The sequence below is a fragment of the Erinaceus europaeus genome, chromosome 15 (genome assembly GCF_950295315.1).
Source record: "Erinaceus europaeus chromosome 15, mEriEur2.1, whole genome shotgun sequence".
NCBI classification, from domain to species: Eukaryota; Metazoa; Chordata; class Mammalia; order Eulipotyphla; family Erinaceidae; genus Erinaceus; species Erinaceus europaeus.
This window is the reverse complement of record NC_080176.1, coordinates 83,179,689-83,186,957: the sequence shown is the minus strand read 5'-3', so window position 1 is coordinate 83,186,957 and position 7,269 is coordinate 83,179,689.

The following is a 7,269-nucleotide window of genomic DNA, read 5'->3' as shown; positions in this document are numbered from 1 at the left end:
TGGATCAACCTGTTAACGTCCATGTTAAACAGGGAAGCAATTACAGAAGCCAGACCTTCCACCTTCTGCACCCGATAATGACCCTGGGTCCATGCTCCCAGAGGGATAAAGAATAGGAAAGCTAACAGGGGAGGGGATGGGATATGGAGTTCTAGTGGTGGAAACTTTGTGGAGTTGTACCCTTCTTAACCTATGGTCTTGTGTTTCTATTTTATAAATAAAAATTTAAAAAAATTATCTTCATCTGAATATATAACTATGTTCTACTCACATCATCCAGATTGACAAATACTTGGAAAGGATGCATGTAGTTATTAATTTCAAAAAGAAATTAATGTAGTTACTAATTTCAAAAAGATTTGTAATGATTTTTTTCCTCCAGGATTATTGCTGGCACTACAAATCCACTGCTTCTGGAGGCCTCTTTTTTTTTTTTTCATTTTATTGGATAGGAGAGAGAGAGAGAAATTGAGAGTGGGAGGGGAAAGATAGGGAGAGAGGGAAAAGAGACATCTACAGACCTGATTCACCTCTTGTGAAGAATCCCAGTGCAGGTGGGAAGCTGAGGGCTTGAAACAGTATCCTTGAGCTTCCTGCTATGTGTGCTTATTCAGTGCACCACTGCCCGATCCTTCAGTGACTTTTGTTATAATATATACCATGTAATTATTTTACTTATCTATGTTGCTTATATATTACTTCTTTTTTTTTTTACCAATGAGTTTTTCAGAGTTCACTTCAATTGCCACATCATAAAATTTAAAATATTTGTCTTCTGTTGGTATAAACTTGTCTATCAGTTTGCTACTGCTCAATTGTGCAGGCTTTGGGATTTATTGAAACAATCTGCGCTCTCAATTAAACAGTTCCATGTTTTAAATTCCTTAATAGAATGTGCTAAAAAACTGTTCTGAGAACTACAGGGATGAAAGATGTTTGTTAAGACATGTATCAGCTCTACTTACTATAGGGGGTTGAAAATTCAGGAGCCTCTGACAAATGAGTTTCATTTAGAATTAGCATGTGAATTGCAAAACTTCTAGGCAGAATCATCCCTAAAAAAATCCCAAAGAAAAATGCTAGAGTGGAATAAAATGCAGGTAGGATGCCAGTTTGGTGTGTGTGTTGGGGGTCGGGGGGAGGGTATGTAGGGGATAAGGAGAGTGGCTACTTCCAGAGCCAGGAGGTAGTTCACCTGTCAGGAAGCACTTTACCTTGTGTAGGTGACCATGGCACTGCCTGGGAACGTCATGGATAGCATTATGGGAGTGAAAAGTGGTGTCTCTCTTTCCTTCTCTGTCTCTTTCTCTCTAGATCAGAATATAAAGGGAAAATGATTTTGCCAACAACAGTAGAATTATGCAGGAGTCAAGCTCCAACACCACCACCACCAGGAACAGCGGGGAAAAAGAAAACTCTTTCTGGTTGGCTCTAGATTCACTGACAGACCTGGTTAATTAAGCAACTGTCTCTTTCTCCTTGGCTGTTTTTTTTTTTTTTTTTAAATCTGTTGGTTTGTATCTACATCTGTCTAACTGTTATTCTCACTTTCACATGCTTTTTTTCCTCCCTGATTGCCAAGAGTTGGGTACTAACGCATAGTGAGAAGAGTCCTGTGAATAAATGAATGTTCTTAAGATGACTTAAAAAGAGGAGAGCCTTTTTAAAAAAAAATTAAATTAAATTAATTTATTTTGAATAGAGACAACAAGATTTAGAGGAAAGGCGGAGATAGAGAAGGAGATAGAGAAGGGGGAGAGAGAGAGAGAAAGAGAGAGAGAGAGAGAGGACTGTTTCACCACTCACAAATCTCCTCTCATGTCAGTGGGGACCATGGACTTGAACAGGGGACCTTGCTTTTAGTGCACATGTGTGCTCAAGCAGGTGTTGAGCACATCCTAGTCCTCCAAAAATGAGGACACCTATGAGGCTCAAAAGGACTAGAGAGTGTCGCCAGTTAAGGCGGAAGGGGACACTACATTGGCAAGGTGGCGTGGACATGAGCTTCTTTGACACACGACTTGAAGTGCCCACAGGTGAAGAATTTTATGTTTCAGGTATGAGTTTCTGGTACACAAGGTTTTAGAATAACTTGTTTTTTGAAAGACACTAAAACCTGTCCAAAATGCTTATTTTATTATTATTATTATTATTTTTGCTAAGACATATTCATTGAGGTTATCACTGGATTTTAACATTGTGTTTTTCCAAATGAGCTATTTTGTCAACTCCATTTTGTTTCTGTTCTACACGTACCACTAGGATAAAGACCGTACAGAGAGTCTGACCCCAAGACTAAGCTGTGATGCACTTGGCAGTGGCATCTGTGTTACCGTGCACAAGGGTCTGGGTTCAAGACACTAGTCCTCACCTGCAGAGGGGTAGCTTCAGGAGCAGTGAGTGGAATGGGTGCTACAAGTTTTCTGTGTTCTTCCTCCTTTCTATTTCTGCCTGTCTCTATAAGAAAAACAAACAAAACACCAACACGAAAGGCATAAAAAGTAGCGCAGTTGTCATGCAGGGAATAGGCACCAGTGATAACCCTCGTGCCAAAGAAAACCAGAGTAAAACTCGCTGGGAACTGACTTTTTTATTTTATATATATTTAAAAAATTTTCAAACCCTTTCTTGATATAACCAGAGCTCTGCTTCAAACAAAATTATCTCAAAGCAGTTTATGGAATGTAGAGCTATAGAAATAAAGATAATACAATGGCTGTGGTAAAAGCAGAGGGGGGAGAAAAAGCATCAAAGATGACTTTTGAATTTGTTTGAGCTTATCTCACAAAGAAGATGAGTGTGCTATTTAAAGAGTTAGGAAGTCAGGGGCTTTTCAATGCCCCAAGTCAGAAAAATAGTCACAGAAAAATAGAGCTTTTGTTCATAGTGTTTTCCTTTGGCTTTGTATTTCTACTTATTCCTTAATCTATCTGAGTTCTTTTGGATTGTTGTATAAAATATAATATCCATGGCATTTTTTAAGATTTCATTTGTTCTCAAGAGATAGAAATAGAGAGAAGGAGAGGGAGAGGGATAGGGAGAGGCAAAGGGAGAGGGAGAGGGAGAGGGAGAGAGAGACAGAGAGAGAGAGAGAGAGAGAGATAGAGAATAAGAACAGAGTACTGCTTAGCATATGGTAGCATAGGGCCTATCACTAGTTAAGTTGAGGTTTGAACCTGTGGTCTCTGACCCCTTAGGCATGGAAGTCGGGTACACAATTTCCTCACTATGTCCCTGAACCTGATTTCTATGAGGCATTTAACTCTACTGTTATTGAAATGTTACTGCCATAATTCTTTTGGTTAGAGTCCTATAAAATTATAACGTATCACACATCAACCATAATGCATTTTAAAGAATTAGTTGATACATGATTTAGGCCATCTTTACATTTTGCAAACCTGGATGAAATAGAACCAAGGAATTTGAAAGTGTTTTGATAACTGAGGATTTTTGTAGGGGGTCTAAAGTAGACTGTGAATGTGTAGCTTTTCGCATTTAAGGAAGGGACTACCTAAAAGTGTGCTAACACTTCCTTTTGACAGAGTGTTGAGCAAACACCATACCAGATTTCTACTGTTATTCTTATTACCAGTTCTAGGGTTACACTCTTCTGCTATTCCTTCTCTTACCTCCATTCCTCTTATTACTACTTCTATTATTCACAGAACTACAACTACACCACTAGGATCAAAAGTGACAATCTCCCCTGTGAACAAATTAGAAACTAACAGTCATTCGGGCAGAAGTGCAAGGAATGTATTTGTGCATAGTAGGTATTCTTGCCCATGCGATTTAAGACATTCTCTTTTCATAGCCTGACTGGATGAACAACTTAAGCCTTAAAATTAGACATTTTTTTTTTTTTTTTTTGTCATCAATGGAACATCATCAACCTAGGCTGACTTTGTTTTTCTGGTAAAAACACAGAAGCATAGATAGAGAGACACAGAGAAAGACACCACAGTACGGAACCTTCCTTCTAACGGTGGGGTGTGTGTGTGTGGAGGGGGCATTACTTGAACTTGGGTTTTGCACGTGGTTTTGCACTGTCCAAATGAGTTATATAGCCCAGTCCTGGACTGCTCTTCAAAAATGTTAATTCACAGCAAAATTTATCTTAGCAAATGTGACATCAGGGGACTTAGATGTATTCTCCTCCACATATGACCTCCTCTCATTTCCAGTCATACTGAGTCATTATAATAAGGGAAATAATTAAAATTTGATGAGTCAGTGTTACTTCCTTAAAAGTTTTTATGGGGGTCGGGGGACAGTGGTGCATTGGTGCACTGGACTGAGCACACAGACCTGGGTGGAGACCCAGTTCCCACCTGCAGGGGGTGGGGGGCATTTCAGGAGTGGTGAAGCAGGTCTGCACGTGTCTTTTTTTTTTTTTTTCTCTCCATATCTCTCTTTCTTTCTCCCTTCTCAATTTCTCTCTGTCCTATCAAATAAAATAGGGATAGATAAATAGGACAAAAATGACTGCTGGGAGCAGTAGACAACTCTGGTGGCAACTTAAAAAAAAAGGCTTTATACATGGCTCAAAGTGCAAGGACTGGCACAGGGATCCCAGTTCGAACCCCCGGTTTCCCACCTGCAGGGGGGTCGCTTCTCGAGCAATTTAGCAGATCTGCAGGTGTCTATATTTCTCTCACCCTCTCTGTCTTCCCTTCCTCTCTTGATTTCTCTCTGTCCTATCCAACAACAATGACAGCAATAACAATGATAAACAACAAGGGCAACAGAAAGGAAAAAAATGTCATCCAGGAGCAGTGGATTCCTAACGCAGGCACGGAAACTCAGAGATAACCCTGGAAGGGAAAAAAAAAGTTTTATACATATCTGTGGGCTAAATGTAAACCCCATTGGTTGGATCTGGGACCCGTATTTGTTGCTGGAGACTGTGTAACCTCTGCATTCCTATAGGTCTGAGCTTGCATTCTGTGGTCATGGCTAGGAACATTCTAGGCTGCACTAATCTTCCTAAAGTAGTAGAGTATATGTTGTCCAGCCTCCCTTCAGAGAATGGAACATTCCCTACCATTGTTGATCCACATTGAGGGTAAAGTCCTTTAAGGGCCCATGAAGGGTTCCATTATGATGTTTCTTATGGAGATGACCGGTGGTAGTGGTGAGAGGGATCTGTTAGAGGTCTTAACAGTATGCATATACTTTTCCCATATTTGGGAGTTACTCTCTGCCCTGATCCAGCTTTCTAGTCTGTTTTCCAACTCTGAAACCATTTCCCCAGGTAATACCTTTGGTCCACCTGCATGTTAGCTGTCAAACTCAGGCAAAAAAAAACTAGTGATGAGCCCCTTGGAATATACCTAAAATAGACCTACTAGATTTTTCCATAATAGAGATTCCAAATCGCATTTGCTTTATTCTTGTCTTTCGGTTCCTGATTATTAAACAATTTGTTCTGCTTTATATTTTAATGCTTTTTCAGCCACCAGGTTCCAATTGTTACTATGACATCAACCTGACTTTCTTAGGTGGGTGACCTCACCAGTGTGTCCTGGACTCCAGCCTCGTCAGACCCCTGCCCCACCAGGGAAAGAGAGAGACAGGCTGGGGATATGGATGGGTATGGATTGACCTGCCAACACCCATGTTCAGCGGAGAAACAATTACAGAAGTCAGACCTCCCACCTTCTGGACACCAAAATGATTCTGGGTCCATACTCCCAGAGGGATAAAGAACAGGAAAGCTTTCAAGGGAGGGGATGGTATAAGGAGTTCTGGTGGTAGAAACTGTGTGGAATTGTACCCCTCTTGTCCTATGGTCTTGTCAATATTTCCATTTTATAAATAAAACTTAAAAAATATCTGTGGGTTATAAGGAAGCACTTTTAATTTCTGAAAAGTCAATATTTGTGTCTATACTTCACCCCCCTTCTCTAGAAATACATTTTAATGTATTAACAAAACTGCACAAACAAGAGATAAATTGATTATTTGCTACTGAATAGAGAATGTGTATTTACATGTGGTCTTGTGAGCAGTACCCAGAGTCTTCACTCAAGAATTATATGCATGCTAAGGTCTGTCCAAAAATGCCAGTAGACTATTCATTCCAAATCCTATTGTACAAATGAAAGTAGAGTAGCCCAGCCAAGCAAGCAAACCAGCATGAAAGGGGAGGGAGAAGACACAGGTGGGTGTGTCTGAGTGCAGGGAGTGTGTCACACAGCTCGGCAGGACAGCTGTCAGTTTGAGCAACAGACAGCAGCCTCCAGGAGTCTAGGAATGACTTGTCTGCTGAGTTGCAGAAAGAAAGAGGCAGGAGTGAAGCCACTCCTCCTGTCACTTCGGCAAACCTGTAGAGAATGAAGAATGCAGGTCAGTTTTACGCAGCTGGAGCGTTTATATTCATTTTCTGGGCAAGCACCCAGGGTTTTATCAGGTGCTTATCAGATGGTCCATCTGGGTTTGTGTGAATATATATATTTTGCCACCTTCCTTTTTATTAAGACAAGCTTTTATCTTCAAAAAAAACAAACATTTACCTCAAAGCAGGTCTTTTTCCCAAAGCTTATTTTTTCAAAGTAGACTAATTTATGCTGTGTGCTGGAATCTACATCCCTGGCAATTGTCAGTGTCTTGCCTGTCAAAACAGATGAAGGAAGACCAAAAAACTGTTGACTTCCAACTCAGCTCCCATGGGTAGTGATATCAAGTGGTTGGTGATGGTACTCTAGAATTTTATTTTGCTCCACATGGGTGCAGACACTGTAATACTCATTTGTCTAAAGTCAAAGGAAAAAGAAATGTGTTTTAATTTTCACAGATTATGTTGTTGCTTTCATGTTCATTTTGATCTCACTTGAATTCCAGAATAATGTATATATATATTTAATATTTATTTATTCCCTTTTGTTGACCTTGTTGTTGTTATTGTTATTGATGTCATTGTTGTTGGATAGGACAGAGAGAAATGGAAAGAGGAGGGGAAGAAAGAGAGGAGAGGAAAATAGACACCTGCAAACCTGGTACACCGCCTGTGAAATGACTCCCCTGCAAGTGGGAAGCTGGGGGTTCAACTGGGATTCTTTCACTGGTCCTTGCGCTTTGCGCCACCTGCACTTAACCCGCTGCACTACCGCCCCACTCCCAGTATTTATATTTTTAATGGTCATGTTAGGATAGAAACTGACTTTGTTGAATTTTTAGTTCCTAGATAATAGTTCACTGGATAATGAGTGAATTAACTAACGTGACATTGTCAAGATACATATCTAGAAACCTAATAGTCAGAAC